Source organism: Bubalus bubalis, chromosome 2, assembly GCF_019923935.1.
Source record: "Bubalus bubalis isolate 160015118507 breed Murrah chromosome 2, NDDB_SH_1, whole genome shotgun sequence".
NCBI lineage: Eukaryota > Metazoa > Chordata > Mammalia > Artiodactyla > Bovidae > Bubalus > Bubalus bubalis.
The window spans coordinates 149651780-149676825 of record NC_059158.1 but is presented as its reverse complement, the minus strand read 5'-3'; the positions used below and the strand labels follow the sequence as shown (position 1 = coordinate 149676825).

Sequence of the window (25046 nt, the reverse complement as noted above, 5' to 3'; positions counted from 1 at the left end):
AAAGCATTAAAGGCTCGCCTGCCTGCACAATATAGGAAGATCCTGTAAAACAGAATGCCATTATAAGTTACTCCAGTAAAATATCAGATAGTTTTATGGAAATCCTTGACAAAAAGCTTCTGAGAGAGAGCAAGATAGTCACACTGAAGAATATCTCACTTTTCTTAGTTCCAATTATATTTTACTACAGATATTCATACCAGAGAATAAATATATCATTAAAATGAATGTTGGTAAGATTCTTAAGATAGGAGCAAAATTCTTTTTTGCTACAGTTTATGATTATGTAGCTAGGGTACTGAACTTCCTGTGTGATAGTCATTTTACTTAACTCAAGGGTCAAACTACCAAATTAGCTTATCTGGATTAGGGCAGATTAAGACCAGGATTTGTACAGCATTCTTATTTCAAGGGCACTGGGCACAGATTTAATGAACACCTCAGTATCTGCTAACAATACTAAATTGAAGCTATGATTAAACAAATGCAATAATCCTAACAATGCAAGTCTGTGCATCTGTCTTGGTCCCTACCTTGATTGGTAGCCTCATTTTGGTACCTCTCCTTAATGTTGGAAAGATCCAGTGGTTCTCAGAGCTAAATTATTGTAGACTAGTGAACGCACACAGTATGCAAAACAAAATCCTCCAGCAGACCATGAGACCTGCCAAAGCTCAGCAAGGCAGAACCCTCAGCTCACTGGAATGTGTAACATGTCCCCCCAGGCGACTTCACACTTCTCCCTCCAGCGAAAGGAGGACATCTGTGGCTTTACCTCGGCATTATACAAACATTCCAAATCTTTTTTTTTTTTTTTTTTGCCACCTGAGCACACACACCCCTAAGATTGTTAGAATCAATTTTGAAACCTGTGGCAGCAATCGTGGGTTATTTCACAGATAAAAAGATTGAGACAGTTACTAACAAGAAGTTTTCTCTTATAGTATTGTATTTATTTCAAAAATTGAGAGATTCTGTCAAAAATGTGTAAAACTATGGCTCCCCTGTTATGTGGTCAAATAAAAGATGGTACAAAGAGATGAGAAATGGTTATAGAGGGATTAAAGAGTGGGGGTAATGCTTCTCCCCACTTAGCTATTAACAAGGAGCAAAAGAATCTGCCCACCATCAAGCAGAAAAGCTTTGAAAATGTGCCCTTGAACATTCACTGTGCCCTGCTTCCCCTTTCTATACATACAAGGTCAATAGTCTGTGCTAAGTCCCACTTTCCACAAGCTTCTACATCAAATGAGACAATAACTATGAAGTCACACTGGAGATGATCAAGTTCTTTCTGTTATTAGTGCCATAGTCTCCTTGGGCATCTGTCATGAGCAACATGCTAAGTAGAAAAAAATGATAATAGCCATGCCAGATTGTACTTCCATATTGTACAATAGCTTAAATAAATGAGGGGGTTGATTCTGCCCAGAAACTTATTCAGATCAGTTCTGAAGGCAAGATCTGAATAAGTAATCCTACTCAACTATTTTTGTCCCATGCTTGAAGCTGTTTGGACTCCTGGTAGGGTTGAGTAAAAGAATGACTATGCATAGTGAATGGTCCTCTTTGTCAAGGATGTCTTATCTTTCTTTGATTTGTAAGGTTAAGCAGTTTCTATTGTAAACAGTCTCAGTTCAAGCTATGGATTTTTGAACTGAGATGTCAGTATGAGTCATTAGCCTTCCTCCTGGGGCTGCCATCAATGTGTGGTCACCAAAGCATCTCTTGCCATTTTGCTTCCTATTTCCAGAAAACAGGGCATGTTGCAAAGCTATTTGAAGATCTGGTAGCGAATTTCCAATGTGTAATATTTACTGTATGCAGGTCAAGAAGCAACAGTTAGAACCAGATATGGAACAATGGACTGGTTCAAAATTGGGAAAGGAGTACGCCAAGGCTGTGTTTTGCCACCCTGCTTTTTTAACTTATATGCAAAGTAAATCATGAAAAATGCCCGGGTGGATGACTCAAAATCTAGAAGCAAGACTGCAGAGAGATATATCAACAACCTCAGATATGCAGATGATACCACCCTAATAAGTCTGCCCTGATCAGTAATGCTAAAAAAGCTGAAGTTGAACGTTCTATGAAGACCTACAAGACCTTCTAGAATAACACCCAAAAAGAAACACTTTTCATTATAGGGGACTAGAATGCAACAGTAGGAAGTCAAGAAACATCAGGAGTAACAGGCAAATTTGGCCTTGGAGTACAAGATGAAGCAGGGCAAAGGCTAATAGAGTTCTGCCAAGGGAACATACTGGTCATAGCAAACACCTTCTTCCAACACAAGAGAAGACTCTATACATGGACATCATGAGACAGTCAACACTGAAATCAGATTGATTATATTCTTTGCAGCCAAAGATGGAGAAGCTCTATACAGTCAGCAAAAATAAGACCCAGAGCTGACTGTGGCTCAGATCATGAACTCCTTATTGCCAAATTCAGACTTAAATTAAAGAAATTGCAAAAATGACTAGACCATTCATATAACCTAAATCAAATCCCTAACAATTATACAGTGGAAGTGAGAAATAGATTTAAGGGAGTAGATCTGATAGAGAGTGCCTGATGAACTATGGACGGAAGTTCGTAACATTGTAAAGGAGACAGGGAGCAAGACCATCCCCAAGACAAAGAAATGCAAAAAAAGCAAAATGGCTGTCTGAGGAAGCCTTACAAATACCAAGAAGAGAAGAAGAGAAGCCAAAAGCAAAGGAGAAAAGGAAAGATATACCCATTTGAATTCAGAGTTCCAAAGAATAGCAAGGAGAGATAAGAAAGCCTTCCTTGGTGATCAGTGCAAAGAAATAGAGCAAAACAATAGAATGGGAAAGACTAGAGATCTCTTCAAGAAAATCAGAGATACCAAGGGAATATTTCATGCAAAGACGGGCTCAATAAAGGACAGAAATGGTATGGACCTAACAGAAACAGAAGATATTAAGAAGAGGTGGCAAGAATACACAAAAGAACTGTACAAAAAAGATATTCATGATCCAGATAATCACGATGGTGTGATCACTGACCTAGAGCCAGACATCTTGGAATGTGAAGTCAAGTGGGCCTTAGAAAGCATCACTACGAACAAAGTTAGTGGAGGTGATGGAATTCCAGTGGAGCTATTTCAAATCCTAAAAGATGATGCTATCAAAGTACTGCATTCAATATGTCAGCAAATTTGGAAAACTCAGCAGTGGCCACAGGACTGGAAAAGGTCAGTTTTCATTCCAATCCCAAAGAAAGGCAATGACAAAGAATGCTCAAACTACCATACAATTGCACTCACCTCACATGCTAGTAAAGTAATGCTCAAAATCTCCAAGCCAGGCTTCAGCAATATGTGAACCATGAACTTCCAGATGTTCAAGCTGGTTTTAGAAAAGGCAGAGGAACCAGAGATGAAATGACCAACATCCACTGGATCATCGAAAAAGCAAGAGAGTTCCAGGAAAACATCTATTTCTGCTTTACTGACTATGCCAAAGCCTTTGATTGTGTGGATCACAATAAACTGTGGAAAATTCTGAAAGAGATGGGAATACCAGACCACCTGACCTGCCTCTTGAGAAATCTGTATGCAGGTCAGGAAGCAACAGTTAGAACAGGATATGGAACAATAGACTGGTTCCAAATAGGAAAAAGAGTACGTCGAGGCTGTATATTGTCACCCTGCTTATTTAACTTATATGCAGAGTACATCATGAGAAACGCTGGGCTGGATGAAGCACAAGCTGGAATCAAGACTTCCGGGAGAAATATCAATAACCTCAGATATGCAGATGAACAGCCACCCTTACAGTAGCAAGTGAAGACGAACTAAAGAGCCTCTTAGTGAAAGTGAAAGAGGAGAGTGAAAAAGTTGGCTTAAAGCTCAACATTCAGAAAACTAAGATCATGGCTTCTGGTCCCATCACTTCATGGCAAATAGATGCAGAAACAGTGGAAACAGTGGCAGATTTTATCTTTTTGGGCTTCAAAATCACTGCAGATGGTGACTGCAGCCATGAAATAAAAAGGTGCTTACCCCTTGGAAGAAAAGTTATGACCAACCTAAATAGCATATTAAAAAGCAGAGACATTACTTTGCCAACAAAGGTCTGTCTAGTCAAGGCTATGGTTTTTCCAGTAGTCATGTATGGATATGAGAGTTGAACTATAAAGAAAGCTGAGCACCAAAGAACTGATGCCTTTGAACTGTGGTGTCAGAGAAGACCCTGAGAGTCCCTTGGACTGCAAGGAGATCCAACCAATCCATCCTAAAGGAAGTCAGTCCTGAATGTTCATTGGAAGGACTGATGTTGAAGCTGAAACTCCAATACTTTGGCCACCTGATGTGAAGAGCTGACTCATCTGAAAAGACCCTGATGCTGGGAAAGATGGAATGCAAGAGGAGAAGGGGACGACAGAGGATGAGATAGTTGGATGGCGTCACCAACTCAATGGCCCGGAGTTTGGGTAAAATCCGGGAATTGGTGATGGACAGGGAGGCCAGGCGTGCTGCAGTCCATGGGGTCGCAAAGAGTCAGACACGACTGAGCGACTGAACTGAACTGAACCACCCTAACGGTAGAAAGTGAAGGGGAAATAAAGGGTCTCTCGATAAGGGTGAAAGATGAGAGTGCAAAGCGTAGCTTAAAACTCAACATTCAAAAAACTAAGATCATGGCATCCAGTCCCATCACTTCATGGCAAATAGATGGGGAAAAAGTGGAAACAGTGGCAGATTTTATTTTATTAGGCTCCAAAATCACTGTGGACAGTAACTGCAGCCAGAAAACTAAAAGACGCTTGCTCCTTGGGAGAAAAGCTATGACAAACCTAGACAGTTGATTACAGTTTATTACAAAGTACAGACCTTTGCTGACAAAGGTGCTTATAGTCAAAGCTATGGTTTTTCCAATAGTCACGTATGGATATGAGAGTTGGAATGTAAAGAAAGCTGAGAGGTGAAGAACTGATGCTTTCCAACTGTGGTGCTGGAGAAGACTCTTTAGACACCTCGGACAGCAAAGAGATCAAACAAGGCAATACGAAAGGAAATCAACCCTGAATATTCATTGGAAGGACTGACGCTGAAGCGGAAGCCCCAATACTTTGGCCACCTAATGCAAAGAGCCGACTTGTTGGAAAAGACCCTGATTGCTGGGAAAGATTGAGGGCAGGAGGAGAAGGGGATGACAGAGGATAAGATGGCTGAATGGCATCACCGATTCGATGGACATGAATCTGAGCAAACTCCAGGAGATAGTCAAGGACTGGGAAGCCTGGTGTGCTGCAGTCCATGGGGTTGCAAAAAGTTGGAGATGACTTAGGAACTGAAAAACAACAATATTTACTTCAGAGAACTGGCACCAAGCTCCATAAGTAGCTCTTCACTTTAATGAAAATCCTAATGGGGTGGGGATGAAAGCAGTCTTTCAGTCCCTTTCTTGTTTACCCATTTCTTCCCCTCTCTGATCTTAAAAATGTAATTATAGGAAATGAGACCACTAGGCAACTGAAACTAAATCCTGACTTATGCCTTCCTAAATGTATACCATGCCTTGCCTAACCTGTCGACCCTTTTTCGAGATATAAGAAGTTAAGTATGAAGAATTAAGTAGTTAAGGAATTATCTGCTCTCTAGCCCCAGCAGCCCTCTTAAGATTCCTGCAGGCTTATCACTTGGGTGAGATAGCATTTCAAGAGAGAGTCAGCTTGTTTGCACCCAGTGGAAAATGATGCAAAACTCAACCTCCTGCCTCCATGATTCACTGAGATTCTTCCCCTTCCTGATTTTTTCCTTTAAAAACTGTCATAGCTGAGTGTGGGAGGGGAGTTTGGGGGAGAATGGATACATGTACATGTGTGGCTGAGGCCCTTCCCTGTTCACCTGAAACTACACAACACTGCTTGTTAATCGGCTATACCCTAATAAAAAATAGAAAGTTAAAAAAAAAAGACTCTCAGTGGTTGAGCAAAATCTTCAGAGTTGGTCTCTGGACACAAGTCCACCTTCTTCCCAGATGCCAGCTTTTCTTATTAAAACACTTTGACTTTCTACTGACAGTTGCTTCTCCAATTGGTCTGTGAGTGGCAAGCAGCTGAACCTGAGTTTGGTAAGAAAGAATCCAATTTGGGCATGTTCAGAGTCTACCTGGTTCTTACAATAACCTGAGTCTTCTTGGTCTCCTTCAGTTGTCAGGAGAGCTGGTTCCTGTTCTTCGAGCTCATTAAAAGAGATTGCCAGTGTAAATACGTACTTTCATCAATAGTAGATACTAACTATCAGTACTAGTAAAAGAAGTCTAGGATTTATTTCTGTATTAATCTTCCTATTTGCAGAAGCTCTTCAAAGTGCTGGGGTTGTGATCCAGTGAGCTTAGGAAAGGTTCAATCTTCTGACAGCTGAGGGAGGCCAAGCTAATCTTCTGACAGCTAAGAGAGGCCAAGGTGACTCTGGGCCAGTTGAAGAGGAGCATGTGAAATAAAACGCGGTGTTTTCAACAGCATTTAGTTCGTCACTGAATGGGTAGCCTACTGCCTCTTGGCGTATTTACTAATTCTACTGAAATGAATTTGAAGATAAACATTTTTAGTAGTTTTATATTTGTTTAAAAAGACAACAAAATTTTTAGCCTCAATAGTAAAGGCAATCTGCCAACTTTTTCTTTTTAACTGAGAGTTGATTTGTTTCATTTTTGGGGAGAATATAAAAAGCAAATATATAGTTGAGCCTCATTTGAGCTGAAAACTGAAGCTTTAGATATATCAGGCAATTTTCTTTCAGATTAAATTTAAAAGATCTACTGGCAGTTTAGAACAACAACAATAACATTATATGCTTGAGAAAAATGTTGTGTAAATTAGTTTTGGAGATTTTTCACACAAAATGTCTGTGAATGGAGGAATTTATGAAGCTGAACCTTAAAGGTTGGAAGAGTTTATGCACATCACATAAGTAAACAACCCCTTTCCTGAAATGCCATTAAGCAGAGAGTCTATTTTACAATTTAATTTTAGTTTATAAATACAAAGTGTCTTTGAAAATGAAAATTTATTTTTAAAAATATAATTAGTACTCCTTCAAAGGGGACTAAGATGCTGAATATCCCTTATCCTTTCTTATTTCTAGGTCCTAACAGAAAAATATATTTCCTGTCAAAGGTGACTCAACCTTCCAGAACTGATTCGCAGGAAACTTAAGAACCATTTTTGATGAAACCCAGAATCAATCAGTGTTTCTCTCATTTACATACTTGGTAAGTCATTAGCAACAAACGGGTGAAAAGACATAAAAAAATTAAACTCCCAGGAGCAGATCTCTACAGCATATTAATTTACAAGGTCATCGTATTTTGGATATAATCCATAAAAGTTCTCTGTGTAAATAATAAATAGCTATTCACATTTTTAAAAACAATATTTTACATGTGAAGGAATATTAAATATTTCATGAAAATAAATAGCATTTTCCCCTCTAGATTCAAAATTTTATTTTACTGCATGAAACATAGGTCAAACCCAAAAAGAACAAAGAATAACTCTCTAGGAAAATGTTCCAAAAATGAAATCCTACATTATTTTGACAAAAAATAAAAGAAAGAAAAAAAGAGGGAGAATTGGGACAGATTAATTGATGAACTATAACTGGTGTCTGTCACTAACTATAAATATAAGTAAAAACAACTGGAATACCAGCTTTCATTTATTGACCATAACTAAGAACATGCAGTAGAAATATCATTAAGTAGGAGGTCTGTTTTCTAACCTAATTTTAATTTATAGATACAAAGCCTAAGTCTTTAAAAATTAAAATTTGACACCCAGTCCCATCACTTCATGGTAAATAGATGGAGAAACAGTGGAAAGAGTGGCAAACTCTATTTTTTCGGGCTCCAAAGTCACTGCAGATGGTGACTACAGCCATAAAATTAAGACACTTACTCCCTGGAAGGAAAGTTATGACCAACCTAGACAGCATATTAAAAAGCAGAGACATTACTTTTTCAACAAAGGTCCATCTGGTCAAGGCTATGGTTTTTCCAGTAGTCATGTATGGACGTGAGAGTTGGACTATAAAGAAAGCTGAGCGCCGAAGAATTGATGCTTTTGAACTGTGGTGTTGGAGAAGACTCTTGAGAGTCCCTTGGACTGCAAGGAGATCCAACCAGTCCATCCTAAAGGAGATCAGTCCTGAGTGTTCATTGGGAAGATTGATGTTGAAGGTGAAACTCGAATACTTTGGCCACCTGATGCGAAGAGGGAACTCATTTGAAAAGACCCTGATGCTGGGAAAGATTGAGGGCAGGAGGAGAAAGGGACAACAGGGGATGAGACGGTTGGATGGCATCATCGACTCAATGGACATGAGCTTGGGTAAACTCCGGGAGTTGGTGATGGACAGGGAGGCCTAGCGTGTTGCAGTCCATGGGGTCGCAAAGAGTCAGACATGACTGAGCGAGTGAACTGAACTATGTCACAATCTTGCAAGGTACTTCACAATCAATGTGACCTTTATGCCTCAACACAACTCTGAGGCAAGTACAACTGAAACTTACTGTTGAGAAATCTATTCCCCCAGATGCATAAACCTGAACTGACATGAGCTATTAGTCTCTCAACAATATGCTTGCTAGTCATAAAAAAAACTGAGCATGAATCTGTGCACACAAATTAAGCACAACCTGAACTTCCAGGAAGGGCTATATAGTCACAATCCTGGCTTAACTGACGGAGCCCTGAGAGAAGCCACAGTGCAGCATTTGCAATCAGGTCAGCCCCAGCAGAACTAACACCTAATTGCTCAGTATTCTCCAACTCTTTGCGACCCCAGGGACTGTATCCCACCAGGCTCCTCTGTCCATGGAATTCTCCAGGCAAGAATGCTGGAGTGGGTTGCCATTTCTTTCTCCACAGGTGTCGAACCCACGTCTCTTATGTGTTTTTCTGCTTAGTAGGTGGTTTCTTTACCACTAGTGACACCTAGGAAGCCTACTAACACCCAGGGGATAGTGGTTTAGTTGCTAAGTCATGTCTGACTCTTGGAACTTCACGGACTATAGCCTACCAGGCACCTCTGTCCATGGGATTTCACAGGTAAGAATACTGGAGTGGGTTGCCATTTCCTTCTCCAGGGGATCTTCCCAACCCAGGAATCGAACCCAGATCTCCTGCATTGAATCCTCAGGCAGATTCTTTACTGACTGAGCCATGAGAAAAATCCCTCGTAGCTAACACCTAGGGAAGCCTGCAAATTCTAGGCACCAGCCTCCAAGCTCACACATGTTGTCTTGGCTCCACCAGCCCCACAAGGAGATGTGTCACTTTTGATTCCGCAACAGGGGCTAGCAGACCCCCTGTAAAATATCACATCTATGAGGCCAGAGGTAGAGTGGAAAATACTTACTCAATAAGTCACCTTCCTTTGAATCAGGCAATAAAGGACTCTGGCAAGTCTGGAGACTGGTATGGGATTTTGTTGCAGATTCAGAGGGAAAAAAATCTATCCAGAATTAGTTCTGGTGGTGAATGACCCCAGAAGCAGGTTGTAGGGCAGATAAATCCTATTAAGCCATCTGGGAGGAGTGAGAACAGCTGGTAGGTCTGGAGGCTGAAATAGCTAGGAAAGGCTCCGAAAAATCTGCATTGCAGATAAGCCTCAATGGAGACAGCTGGAACTCTTAACATCTCCCCAAGCCAGCTTCTCTCCTTAAGAGCAGAGTGCCTCAGGTGGTATAATTTAGAATGTATAGAATTTACAGGCTTTTCTGGTGACCTTGGGTGGTTTAAAATAATTCCACTTTTTGTCTTGCTGCTTTTCTTTTTTTTTTTTAATTTTATTTTATTTTTAAACTTTACATAACTGTATTAGTTTTGCTGTCTTGCTGCTTTTCACCTGACAGAATCTTTTTTGTGTTGGTGGGGTGGGCAGAACAGAGGAGAGGCACACAGTAAATCTTGCTCCTTTTGTAAATCTTATCTTTTATTTAGTGTTAAGTTTTGTCTTTAGCCAATTTATATCACAGCATCAACAACATAAACTACTGAGAATCTGCTGTGTCTGTTAAGAAAGGGGTGGAGAAATATAAACTTGGAAAGTCATAATAATCAAATATGAGCAATTACAGAGCTTCTGCTATGTAAATTATCTTCATTAATTCCTACAATATCCTAATGAGGTTGTTATTATCATTCCTGTTGTATACAACTGAGGCTTGATGAGTTCTCAGTTTCTCATAGCTGATAAGGGCCGGATCCTGAATTTGAACCCAAGGGTATCTAACTTCAAAGTCTGTACTTATTTCCCTACATTATAACCTAGCATTTGTTAAATGCCTTTTATGTGCCAGACATTCTGCTTGCAAAAAGCAATAATAGCCATAGCCTCCAGAAATTTCTGCTCTGTTGGGATGAAGGCAATTATAATAAATAACTTTTTAAATAGAGGGTGTTATTATTTAAAAAAAAAACTTTTTAAGGCTCATATTTTCTATAATGTGTTCACACATAGTAATTTAGAATTCTGTAAACACGTAACTATAATTAAAGTCTAGTATATGATCTCAAGAAAAGTAATTATTAGTAGGAAGGGGAGATGAATAGATGGAGAACAGGATTTTTTAGGGCAGTGACAATGCTCTGTGTGATACTATAATGATACATATATATCATTATATATTTACAAACTCATTGAATGTACAACACCAAGAATGAACCTTAAGGATGAAAACTATGGACCTTGGGTGATTATGTGTGTCAATATTCACCCTTACTAAAAGGCATACTACTTTTTAGTAAGCTGAAAATGGGGGAACTGTGTGTGTGGGGGGCAGGGGAGGAACCTATATAGGAAATCTCTGTACCTCCCTTTAAATTTTGTTGTAAACCTAAAACTGCTCTTAAAAAATAGTCTTTTAAAAAAGAGATAAGAGGAGAAAAAATAATTAAAAGGAGAGCGCACATACATGGCTTGGATGACTCAGAATGGATGGGGTTTTGGTAAGTGAAACTCTGGTTCACATGTTAGTTAGCTAAGCTTTTTAGGGAAAAGGAGGAAAATAAAGGATCAGTCTGTCAGTCAACATTGTTCTTTGAGCACCTACTCTGTACTGGTTCTTTCAGTGGGTTCTGGAATGGGAGAGACACTCATGGAGGTTCTAGTCTTGTGGGCCAGATATGCATTAAGTGGATAAATATAAGCGGGAGAAATGTAGAGTGTTATGGGAGTATGCAATACTCAGGCCTGTATTACACTAGAGGCTGGGGAACGGCTTAAGTCTAAATCATGACATCTGAGACCTAACTAATGAGCAGGACTTGAGTAAGCAGAGGGGCAGAGGAAATAAGAGAGGAATGGGAAGTGAAGGGTATTAGTGCTTCAGGCAAGAGAAAAAAAAAAAAAATATGTGCAATAACCCCATGGCAACAAACTCAGGACCAGCTAGAGAATCATGAAGAGGACAGATCATGGATGGCCTTTATAGACTCCTGACTCTATTATTATGAATACTATGGTTTTAAATACAGGCATATCATGATTATATTGACTGTTAAAAGATACATCCAGTTACTAGGTGTATAATGACTTGTATAGAGCAAGTGTTGATGCAGGAAGTTGTCACGGTTGTCAAGATCAGAGATGATGGGAGATTACCTAATAGTATTTGGGCATAGAAAAATGGACGGATTTGAAAAATGTTTAGGAAGTAGAACTGATGGGACGTAGTAACTGATTGAACTGTTATATTTTAGGTAACAATTTTTTTTTTTTCCCCAGTGAATTCATTATTTTATTTATTTTTTTTTACATATTTAATTTAATTTTTTTTTATTTTTAAACTTTACATAACTGTATTAGTTTTGCCAAATATCAAAATGAATCCACCACAGGTATACATGTGTTCCCCATCCTGAACCCTCCTCCCTCCTCCCTCCCCATTCCATCCCTCTGGGTCGTCCCAGTGCACCAGACCCAAGCATCCAGTATCGTGCATCGAACCTGGACTGGCAACTCGTTTCATACGTAACAATTTTAATATAAACATTATTTATATAGACATCAATACTTGCTAAAATGACATTTCAGAGCCTTTGAAAGTAAATATAAGACTGCAAAGTTGTTATACAAATGATGACTATGGTAGGCTGTAGGTAATGAGAAAACTCCAAATAACAGTGGCTTAAATGAAATGAAAATTCATGACAAGATGATTTCATTTTCAAAATGGCTGCTGAAAGTCTAGCCATTGGGTCTGAATTCCCACCAGCAGAAAGGAAGAAGGAGTGACGAAGAGCATACTGTTTCCTTTGAAGCAATTATTTCCCAAACAACTTTTGTTCATGTCTCACTGGCCAGAAATTAGTCGTATAGTTAGACATATACACAAGACTGGAATTCTGGGTCCTATTCTGAATGGCCATGTGATCTAAAATGTTGGGGTTCTATTACTATTGAGGAAGAAATAAATAATTGATATTGACAGCAAAAGTAATCTGTATCACATTAATTATGAGCTAAGGTCTTAGGTATGGCTTAGGAAAAAAAATAAAATGTGTAAATTGTACCAGGCTTTTAAAACGACAGAAAATTGAACCACATCAAAATGAACTCACTTTGAAATAGCACTCTGCATTTTGCCGAAGTTGCCAAGTACATTTTTTAACCTCAACTACAATCTAGATGGGCAGGGTAAGTTAAACAGAGCGTCCCTTTCAATAACTATGGTTTTGTACTGCCACAAAGCCGATTCAGCTATGCCAATATTTGAACATAGTTGTTTATGGTTTCATTTCCTTTACTTTTAATAGTGGCCATAAAAACCCAAACAAATGCATTTTATTCACATTCCTTTGAATGAGGCCTTGAATTTAAATTATGTCACTGGATCCATTAACGTTTAACTATGGCTGGTGACTTATCCTCTACAGACATTCAACTTTTGAATAATAATTGCATGCAGAAAATGAGAATTAATAGCAGTCAGATAGCACATCCTATATGCATCACTCCACATACTTTCACAGTATTTTACGTTTTGTCTGTTTGATGTGTTCTCAGTTTGTTTCTAATAATAAAGTTTATCAATAAGATGCTGGGCTTAAGTATTAATAATTTAGGAAAAAATACCCCTTTTATCAATTTTCCACAAATGGTTCCTACTATGCTGACGTCAAAGATCGCTGTGACTCTTTCTACACTTAATTTTGTCTTAACATTTTTTTCAATTTTTACCATTAAGCCACTCTACTGTTACTGTTATTAAAATTTTTTTTCCTTTTATTAGGTGCTTCAAGTCCCAACCTCTCTGAGAGAAGAAAATCTTCAATGAACTGAACCCATATGAAATAATATTTTTGTGACAGCTAATTAACTGTACTATATTATATTCATTATTACCTAAATATTCACATTCTTAATTTTACCAACCAAAATGATCATATAACATTAAGTTGTATATCCTATGCTAAACCTAAATTTACATTTATTTTAACTATATTATACCTACTACATTCTTGATCTGCTTTTATCTTTGTCTTTTCATTAGGTAAAAAAACATATCCATGAACAATTGCTTATTTTAGTATTCCTACTAACACATAATTTTTGGTTCTTTTGAATTGCATATAGCATTTTAGTTCTAGTATCTACTGGGTATCACCTTGCAATTTCTATTGGTTAGGGAGGTCTGGATTTATTTGTTATTCTGGACCCATGACAAAGACAGCTTATATTTATTTTCCACTTTATAGCTTTTGATATGTGTTTATACATTCCATCTGAACCCTGAAAATCAAACAGCACCTTTCTTTATTTTATAGAAAAAAAGCCCCCCAAAAGGGAAACAATATTTCCATTAGCTAGTAAATAGTAAATGCAGGACAATTTAACTAGTGGAAAAAAAGTGCAATGTAAACACATATTGATGTTGTGAAAATTCAGAGTAAGAAAAATTAAATATGATCAGTGAGGGAAGAATGATCACATCCCCTTTCTCCTTTAAAATGGTAAAAATGTTGAAAAATAATGTAACTCTAACAAGAGTTTGAAGATATTCTAGAAGTCAGAAAGCAGGTAGGCTGAGATAGAAAGAGAAAAAACACCAGGGAAACTGCTGCTAGAAATTCATGTCTATCCCAAGGAAACCTGAAACTCCAAGCTGAAAATACAGAGTCCAAGGGAGCTATGAAACCAATATCATGCAATTCATTAAGAAATGTATTTAAACGATTGAGATCCTTTCTCTTCTTCTCCTTTGCTAGTACATATTCAGCTGACAGAAGATGCTTTTGACCCCCAGCAGTAAAAATAAAAACTAGTCTTTAATGAAAGCAGGCGAACAGTCTTACACACAGTTCTGGTAAGCATAAATCCATGCAAAACTGAACCACCACTGTGGAACTGTGGGTACCCTAACCAGCTCACTCACTGGTCCCACCTCCATGCTCTTCCTGGGAGTCTGTCGCTTGACAGACTCTGTTCACTCCCCCAAAACTTGCAGTCAGCCTTCACAGTGAGTGAGACTACAGATCTGCACAACTGCAGAGGAAACTTATAATTAGCTGCCTAAGATCCTCACCTAGTTCTTCATTCATTTAAAACAAACAAAAACCTTTCAAATCAAGACATTTGAGAAAAAACAGTGCCATGAATAAGAAAAATACTTTAAAAAGTAACTCCTGGAGAACTAGAAATGATTCAGGGAACAAAAGAGAACTTTATAGGTATCTTTCTGAGAGAGATGTAAAAGAATATTCCATACTTTAAATAAACTTCCTTCTAAAAATGAATTACAGAAAAGCATCAATCAGAGAAACAGGAAAAAATTCTGGGAAGTCAACATATGATTAAAAATATATAATTAAAAAATTGAGTGTGTGCCAAGGATAATGAGGGATGTGGAGGAGTCAGTGTAGACCTTGGATGCTCAAGTGAAGTGTCTGGTTATGTTGAAACACCATGAAACATCACATAGATGTGATTTTCTGAAGCTTTAATCATTTTCTTTGTGATCTTGGGTTCTTGCTGAGTTGTCTACCACTTGACTAAAATTCTGTGAAACTTAGAATTAAACAATGAATTTTTATTCATCTATCCCTCCATCACATGCTTTTTAAATACATAAAATTACATATTCTGTGATATATTTAGACTTATCTCCCTTTCAACTCCCTTTAAACTGAAAAGTTTAAAACCATTTCAGTAATAACTGTTTTTATAAATAACTAGTATTTAAATACATACTTGGTAAATAGCTAGTAAATAGTACTCAGTAAATAACTAATATTTACACAGCTCCATGCCAGGCTCATCCAGGATTCTAAAGGGCAGGAGTCTTCTGGCAGGGCAGGGCAATCCACCAAGTGGAGGTCACAACTAACTTGGAATGGGCTTTTTATTTTCACAGTCAAGTCAGTGCATTATTAAAAGAGTATAGGTTTAGGACAATCCACTAATTTTTCTGTTTTGGCTACAGAGCAGTAGAAAGTAAAGGTTTGGAGGACAGAACAAGGGTAAGATCCCACCTTCACCATTTTTTAGTGGAGTGACTTGGGAAGCTCATTGCATTCTTCCAACTTCAGTTTTCTCATCTGTAATTAATAAATATAACAAGACCTGATATTCTCACCCCAGACTGTTGTGCATTTTGGGATGCCATGTATTGGAAAATGCTTCGTATAATTTGAAAAGAGGTACTGATTTTTTAAAAGATCTAAATGCAACTTCTTAGCTGGTCACATTATGTAACAATTTTATGATCCAAAATCTATATCCTGGGTCTTTTTGTGAGCAAAACATACAGAGTAGAAAGAAAAATGCAAGCACATATTAAGCTATATACTATATATATTACATTATCACATCTCTTTGATTTACTATTTACCATCTTATAATGGAAAAGTCGGAGAAGGCAATGGCAAGCCACTCCAGTACTCTTGCCTAGAAAATCCCATGGATGGAGGAGCCTAGTGGGCTACAGTCCATGGGGTCGCTACGAGTTGGACACGACTGAGCGACTTCACTTTCACTTTTCACTTTCATGCATTGGAGAAGGAAATGGCAACCCATTCCAGTGTTCTTGCCTGGAGAATCCCAGGGACGGCAGAGCCTGGTGGGCTGCTGTCTATGGGGTTGCACAGAGTTGGAAACGACTGAAGCGACTGAGCAGAGCAGAGAAGAATGTAAAAGTACAGCAGTGGACGAGAGTAAATGAAATTAGTCAGGACCATGAGTGTTTGTTTAAATTTTTTCATTGTTAGATCTCATATTTCCTTGAGTATCAGTGAAATTCTTGGAAAGTCAGTCATTTTAGGAATTTCTGTCCTCAATTATTTAAAGTATCAGCAGTGAAGTTGTACATTTTAAGATTCTAGAATATCACAAATTCACCTGTGGCTATGGTCAAAATTGTGCTAGCCAGTTGCTCTTAGGCACTTTGTGAGAGGAATCCTAAATGCCTGTGTGTTGCACCTTATTCTCTCTACATAACCATGAACTCTCACCATGAGAAAATTCTACAGTGCAAAGGGAAAATCTTTTTAAAGGAAACTAAGTGCTAATATTCACCTTGTAAATAAAACATATGATCTTCCTGAAAAGAAACATCATTTCCCAAGTTGCTACACAATGCAAAGAACTATCTTTTGGCCATAATCTGTTAAATGAAGTAGCTTTGCTTTAACAATCGCCAGACATGGATCAATGTACTTCCGCTGCTTTAAATGGTCATAATCCAGAGTCATTAACACCAGAGAGAATCTGAAGAAAGGTTAATTCAAACCATCTGAGGCAGATCCAAATGGAATCCACAAAAACTGAAGATTGATTCAGACTTGGGAGGGGGGCGGTGGCGGGAGAGGGAGAGTTTGTGTCAGAAACACAAAGGTTATCCTGTATACCCCAAGACTCTTAACAATTGAATGGATGACAAAAAAGCATAAAAATAGTATTTAAGCCTGGAATTTTACCACCCCAGTTTGATTATGCACAGAAGACCAACACTGTCCATTAGAGAAAGACTTGAGTTTCACATACATGCTCATTTTCTTAGCTTCAATTTGACATATTATTAAGGGCATTTTCTGTGTAGACAGCAAGGAAGACTAAGAAGCAATAAGAGGTCTTAAGACATGGTCTCTTTCCTCAAGGATTTTCCCCAAGTTTTCTCCTTGAAAAGGTTTTTCTATCTAAGTTGACTTCTGTTCATATGAAAACAAATTTTATATTTCACTGGAATTTTCAACTTAAAACCACTAATGGCACTGCTCTTGCCTATTTGGCTGTTAAAGTAAACACTGAATTACAGAATGACAGTGACAAGGTCTAAAGATCTGGTCATGGTATGACTTAAGAGATAGAAACAGCCTTTTAAGCAAAGGATAAATGCTATAAGTATGAGGACATCACAAATGTTTAATAGGCACTCAAGATTTTTTTTTTCTTAATAAAATGCTGTATTTATTTGATTTGTTATTTTCTTAATTATTTCATGGGGCTTCCCTGGTGGTTCAGTTGGTAGAGTCTGCCTGCAGTGCAGGAGACCTGGGTTCAACTCTGGGCTGGGAAGATCCTTTGGAGAAGGAAAAGGCAACCCATTTCAGTATTCTTGCCTGGGAAATCCCATGGACAGAGGAGTCTGGCGGTCTATAGTCCATGGAGTCACAAGTTAGACACAACTTAGTGACTAAACCTACCTACCTACTTCGTAGCTGAAAAGTGTGCTGTGCAAGGAATCAAACAAGTAAAGGCACCCGTGCTCCTGCAGCTATAAGGGAGGATTGAGAGCCTAGCAGTGGTGGCTGAAAGATAACATCCCTCAAGATGGAGTCTGTCAAGACTTCTTGTGAACACAGCCCCTCTAAACATTGTCTACCAATACATGCATCCCTCCTTCAGAGGAATGCAGGTTGCTGTCACCAACCAAAACAGTCCTCCAAAGGGAGATGATTATGTTGGAAAAATATGCATTCTTGAAATTAAAGACTATCTTCAATAGCCTCCTGTGACTATGCACAGTCCTCCAAGACTTATGTTAGGGTATGGGTGGCAAGAAGATGGGATGTGAAAATCGGGAAGCTTTGCTACTCAGCACAGAGGAACATAAGGGATGTGAAGTGCTAACAGATCAGAGAATTTAGCAGGCCAGGATGGTGCTGAACATTCAGGCAGAGAAGAGGTTAAAAGTCCAAAGAAATTATGAAGCAGGGAACAGAACTGGAATTAAGAAACTGGCCCAGGGTTATATGCAATCACATCCCCAAACCAGAGCCACAAGAATTCATTATACAGCATAATAAGCATTGAGCATGGGCAGAAAGAAGGAAATGTCAGTAGCTCATTAGGACTGGTTTAATGGATCTTTCATAAAGTAACTGGCTAAAATTGAAAAAGTTTAGAAGTTAAAAGGAACAAATCTCTCTTACATCATCAAAGAGGCTTGTAAGTTTGCAGTGCTACTGTAGGAAGAGGAGGACTCACATTTGACTTGCTCATAACAACAGCTCCAGTTATTCTGAAGTTTTTTGGGGGCGGTGGGAGTGTCTGGACATTTGCCATCTAACCTCTTGCGAATCAAAGCATGGTCCACGGTTCAGCAGCATCAACATAACCTGTTGTTTAGTCACTAAGTCATGTCTGATTCCTTTGAGACCCCATGGAGTGTAGCCCACTAGGCTCCTCTGTCCATGGGATTCTCCAGGCAAGAATACTGGAGTGGGTTTCCATGCCCTTCTCTAGGGGATCTTCTTCCTGACATAGGGAATAAACCCATGTCTCCTGCATTGGTAGGCAGATTCTTTACCAGTGAGCCACCTGGGAATCCCAACATCACCTGGGAGCTGGTAAAAATATATAATCTCAGGCCCCTCCTTGGACCCACTGACTTGAATCTTTATTTTAATAAGATTCTCAGTGGATTCAACTCTGCTGTAAAGTTTGAGAAGTTTACCTCCCAGTAACTACTCTTATACCTGATTACCCATTCTCTATATGACTGACTCAGTAATCCTTTAATTTTGCTTATCCACTGATTATTTCCCCTGTCTAGAAAGAAACTTCCATTAGGGCAGGAAAAGGGCATGAAATTGATGCTCAAAAAACATTCACTGAATGAATAAGTAAATTTTCCTCCAGTCTGAGATAAAGTCTGGATGATACGTAAGGTCCCCATATCTTCCCTTTACCACTAGAAACTCTCACTTTCTTCTGCTCCCCTTTCATCTGTAGGGAAGATGAATTTTGCCTACCAAGGCCATATCCTTGTCTACGCTCTCTATCTCCTTTCCACTAAGATCCTGCTCCTTAAATGTGTCCTCCTTCTGCTTCCAAACATAGCATCCTCCCCGCGCCTCACCCTGCTATCTCTATCTGCCCCCTCCTTTCAGTTTAGGACTTCCCCTGTTAGTAAGTGGGGGTGGGGGGAGGTAGTCACCAGCCTCCATGCCTTGTATATTCTATTCTCTTTCCTTTGAACCCTGGTCTTCTTAAGCATGTTTTCTATTATTTTCATATCCCTATTTACTTATCCTCTTCTCCAAATCTTGCTTCTGTCCCCACAGTTTGATTGGTCTGAGTCAGACCCAATTCAAAATTGGTGCTAAACCTGTGTGGTTGTCCTTAGTTCCTGGCCCTTCATTTTAAGTGGATACCTAAGAATCTACATTGGAGTCACTGTGATAATTAAAGTGCCTGTCACAGAGGCTGGCACATGGCAGGTGCCTAATGTAATTTTAGATTCCTTTTCTTGGAGTAAAGCTGGGGCTAATTTTGAAACCGGCAAATTATATCTGACCAGGAATTTGACAATTTAAAATACAGTGATTCTGCTGTTAGGAAATATCCATTGGAAATCACTCAAAATATCCTGTAAGAGGGATATACAAAGTATCCCACTGCAGAATTGCAATGACAGTGAAAACTTACGAACAATGGGGAATAAATGTGTTCAATGTCTATGGGATAGAATATTATGCAGGTGGAAAAATGTGGTGAGATGACTGAGAAAATGCAGGTTTCAAACTGTATTGTCATAATCCTCATTATGTAAATGTAAATACAACAAATGAAAAGAAATAAGCTAAAAGGTCAGGAAAGTGTCAAGCAAAATCTCTGGCTTGTGTTATGGATGGCTACTATTTCCTTCCTTATACTCTTCTAAATTTTAGAAAATACGGATTTATTGCTTTTTATAATAGAAAACATAACTTGAAATAGTAAGTTCAGCAGTCTTTTATTTTCATTCTTCAGTTTCTCTGAAGAATTTGCACTTTAGCCTTGTTTTTTATTACTTCAACTGTCTTTTTTCTTTGCTTAAAAAACAAACAAACAAAAAAAAACACCTTCCTTTGATTTTGTCATCCCATCCCTCGTTCTGTATCCTAAATGTGAATGCTGTCAAGACTTTCCTCTCTGGCCCTCTTCTTATCTTTCCTGACAATGTCATTCACATCCTACTTCCCTGACTCATCTTCTCAGCTTTGGATCTACATGTCCTGCAATTTACTGGACCACCCACCTCCACCTTCATGGCCTAAACTGGCCTCTCCATATGCATTCTCTCATCATTCAGTCAGCCTGTATTGGCTGTCTACTATGTACTAGACTGTCTGTCAGAGACTAGGGATGCAATAAAAATAAAAGGAAAGCTCTTTCCAAAAACACCTCTTACCTACCTTTCTCCCCTTATTTTTCTGGTTGTTGAATTCAAATGGTAGAGTTACCATGAATCCTTTTGCTTTTCACTCCTCCTACCAATCCAGGCTTTGCTATTCTCAGTGTATGAATCTGAGCCCAGAAACATCTTTCATTTTCATGACCTCTTTTTTTAATGCCCACTGTCAACACTCTCTTGGAGCCTTTATTTTTTCCTGGATTATCCCATGACAGCTTCCAAAGTGATGCTTTCTTCAGTATGTTCTCACACACAATCCTGTCACATACAGAGCTATAAAGTAAGTCCTCTGAAAATACAGTGCAGGTCATTGCGGTCTCTTATTCAAAACACAGTCCATAGCTTTTCAGTGAATACTGAAAACATTTCCTTGACTTGGCATTTACAGTCATTTTTCAATGTATTTGATTGAGCTGAATGAAATTTTTATTTTGTAGCCAAAAAGAGTAAAGTACTAGGCATTTCGTATGGTACAACCTAACAGTATTCACATGCATTTCCATCCTTATCTTCCAAGATTCCCCTTCTTCTGCCCTGCATTCTAGAATATAAATAAGATCAATCTATGCTTTCCTTGCATGTTCACTTTCTCTGGTCCCTTCGCTAAGTTAGTGTGTTCTTTCTGGAGCTCCTCTAGGCATTCTCTCTCCCTTGAATACATCTGTTCGTCCCTAAGTTCCACCTCAAAAGTCGTCCTCCACTGTTGTGTCTCTGCTCAGCTGTTAGCAGTCCTGCCCTGTAAGGAAGTCCCTTAAGAAATTATTCATGTGTCTCTTATGGTACTAATGAGCCTGGATGCTACTTTCTGGTTTTAATCTGCTGCACCCAACTGAGCTCAAAAGGTGTTCTGTTGTATACATTCCCTTTCAAGGACAGTATCCTAATACATATCTGTGTGATTATAAATGTCCTCAGGTATTTCTCTGGGTTGAGTCGTAATTTAAGGTTGAGTGTGGTATCTTCACACTGTTCCCTGCTTGTTTATCTGCTTTGGCCATTTGAAACTTCTACTATTATTTCAATTAAAAAGAGCCTTTGCAAGATATGGAATCAGTTATACTATTTAGTACTTGAATTTTTCTGGCTGATTTTCTTATATAGATGATGCAATTCAGTAATATGACTTGACTGTAATGACTTAGGAGATGCTTATGCACTTATTTCAAAATTCTCTAATTTATCTGACATCCTCCAAGAACAAAAATCCTCAGGTTAAGTATAAAATATATATTAAAAATATAAAATATACCAGAGTTTGAACATTATAGTGAAGTACTTGAAGATGCATTCACTCCTACCTAATAAATAAAAACAAGAATCTACAAGGATACTCTTTTAACCTTATTTCAGTAACATATATTTTGTGTACATAATAAAGTATTAAAATAATGACTTTGAGCCAAAAAATCTACCAGAAAGAAATGAAGCATGCTGTGGTTAATATGAAGGACTTTGGGCCAGTCTTGTGTTGATTACCCAATTGGAATCTCAGTTCATTCATAACATGGAGACCATACCCAACTCCCAGAGTTGTAGGGAGAGTTAAAATGTAATACCATACCTTAAGGGCTTACGATATTATCTAACACATAGTTAATAACAAAAATTATAGTTTTACTAATAAAAATAAGTGAGAAGAAAGAATAGCATTCCCTAAAGCTATTATGATTCTAGAACTTTCCTTACAGATCATATACACGTATGTAAGCATATATATATAAAGTGATGTCATACTTAGTAGTCCTTAATAAGCAAGCAAGCATTTAAGAAGATTATGACATCATTCTTGGTATTACATTGAGAGAGAGAATGAGCACCCCCCTCAATCCCCGTCTGCGACACCAAAATTTTGGCTGAAGACATGCCGAGCAGTAAATAATGCCAAGCCTGGGAATAGTGTTTAGGAAGCATCCATAAAGCAAAACTCATGCTGCAGTTTAGCACCCTAGCTGGTGAAAGTGAAAGGGGACATTTCAAAAATTCTTTCCATCTTAACCTTAAACCAGAAAAAAAAATACTTTTGCATATAGCCTGAAGAAATTTTTTATACATGGTTTGCCTGATTTTCTACCTGGCATTAATTATTTAATGAATTTTGATTAATTTTAGGGGTATCTGAAAAAAAAGTACAAAATGTCTGTTTTACAGCCTGTTATCTCATGAAAAACGAGAACAAAAAAGTAACGGGAGAAAATATTGACGAGTCATTTATCCATCACATAATTAAATAAATATTTATTGAATTTCTGCTGTGGTCCAGGGACTATTCTACATGCTGAAGATACGAGTGAAAAACAAATCAGCAAAGGAATTAACTCACGTCAAGACGATATTGATTAGAAAAACCGTGATACAGGTCCCTGACTCTCTTGCTGTCCAGTAGCCAAATTCTATTTTGATTTGACAATGTAACAGACTATTTGAATACATTTTGATTTACTACCCCAAATCTATCAACATACCCCAAGATGAATTTTAAAATGGTTCTAGAAGATATAAGAATCTGAGGATTTGTGAGGTAATACACCACCTCTCCAATACACAGATAAAAATTGAAACAGAGCCGATTAATGCCTATTGACAATATAATGAATACATTTTTTTAGTGGCTAAATAGTAGCTTCAACCTTTTTCAATTCACGTAAATACCCCAAAGTTCAAAATTAATATAGGGAGTAACTAAAAGAGTCTGAAGATCAGGAAACAGATTCTCACTTGAAATATAAACTGTAGATATTTAGTTAGATGGGCAAATACCAGATAGATTTTTTTTCCCACCAAACATGAGATGTTTTCACTCACTCTGAGTGAAGCCAACAAAGAGAGAATGGTCCTAAGGGTTTTACAATATCCAGGAGGAATAGTCAGTCCTGTTTGGGTATTTCATACATGATTCCACTGAGAAATTTCTGAGGAAAAAATAAAATCTATTTCATATATTTCTGAGACAAGTTTATTAGATTTTGTTCACTATCTGAAATAATGCAATTTCCTTTTTTAGAACACACTGATTTATTTTAATGAATTCATTCTTCTGTGCAAAAATATTATGTGATGGTGCCTACACTCTGGAAGGGGTTGACATGGCATCTGCCCTTCCCTCTCTCCCACAATAACTACCCACAGCAGCAAGACTCTTAATAAGCGATTGTGGAATGAATAAATTAAAGTTCTCATAATTACACACTGCAGAGAAAATTAAACAAGGACATTTATCTCCTTCAACTGCCACAAATATTCAGAGTCACAGGTGTACACTTGCATACTTCTGGTATTTCAACACCAGTAGTTAAACATTAGCCATTTTTAAGTACATTAAAAAAAAAAAAGAACCTCCCTTTCAAAAATATTTTGGACTGGTAAGTCTTATGGAGAAATCCTATGTGAATACCAAGGAAAGATTTAAAAGATGTATTGATCTTCTCAGCAAGGCAGAAAATGTCTTCCATTTTTTAAAAGGCAAATTACAAATTCTGGTTTTATCAACGTGAATATTCGTTCAAGTCAAAGCTCATCTTAAAGAATTAAGGAAAAGGTAATACCCATAACTGGTATCTCCAATCAATATATATCCTGATGCTGAATTTGAAAATTCATATTTTTAATGGAAGGCATAAGGCCCAGGATCAATGATTCAACTGCTTTTAATGACAAGATGAAGGATTACTTTCTTATGCTGTCAATGCTAAATAAAACATATAAAATCAGTTCTTTCAATAACAAACAACCTCAGCCTTTAAAATAATACAGTACCAAAGACTAAATCATCAGTGAAGAAGTTAAAATATTTTATTCGCAAAACCCAACAATACTGAGTCATTCCTGGGAGTCTCTAGCGCTTATTCCACCTGGGAAGGGCAAGCCATTTCATTTAGCCATTTAAAAAATATCACTTAATAGCAAGATTCCTTCAGATAAAATCATTACTTGGCATATTTCTCTTAAATTCAAGTTATTGAATTTTTTATTAGGAGAGAATTTTGGACATTTTTAAAGTTGTTACAATGATAGAAATCCCCAAATAAGCCAGAAATATTGATACTTGCTAACAACTTGCAATACAGACAAAAAACACAATTCTTTAGACATCTTAGAATCAAAACAGCCTTGGATAATGGCATTCTCTGCAAAGCAAATCATACATGCTATAGACAATGATCAGCGTAGGCTTAAGGATAAAATATCAAACATAGAGAGGTTAAATAAAACATTCCAAATCCTCCCTGATTTTCCCTCATTTAAACACCCAAACAAAACATGTGGTACCTTTTAATTTTCTGAATGAGTAGTTTCCAATCAATGTTTCCTCATCAGAGACAACAATCTGAAGGATCTACCGAAACAAAAGAAAAAAATTCATGTATAGATTTATTAACTCAATATTAAAAA

General features: G+C 37.8%; 1 protein-coding gene across 41 annotated transcripts in view; it reads right to left on the bottom strand.

Moving 5' to 3' along the window:
- Positions 1-25046, bottom strand: part of MAP2 (microtubule associated protein 2) — a 301176-nt gene that overhangs the window by 123868 nt on the left and 152262 nt on the right. For 40 of the 41 annotated variants that reach the window (XM_025278148.3, XM_025278150.3, XM_025278147.3 and 37 more), the window contains one exon: positions 24924-24990. The exons of the other annotated variant lie outside the window; for it this stretch is intronic. The gene's annotated coding sequence lies outside the window, so the exon portion shown is untranslated. The remainder of the gene's footprint in view (positions 1-24923; positions 24991-25046) is intronic. 41 annotated transcript variants of the gene reach the window in all.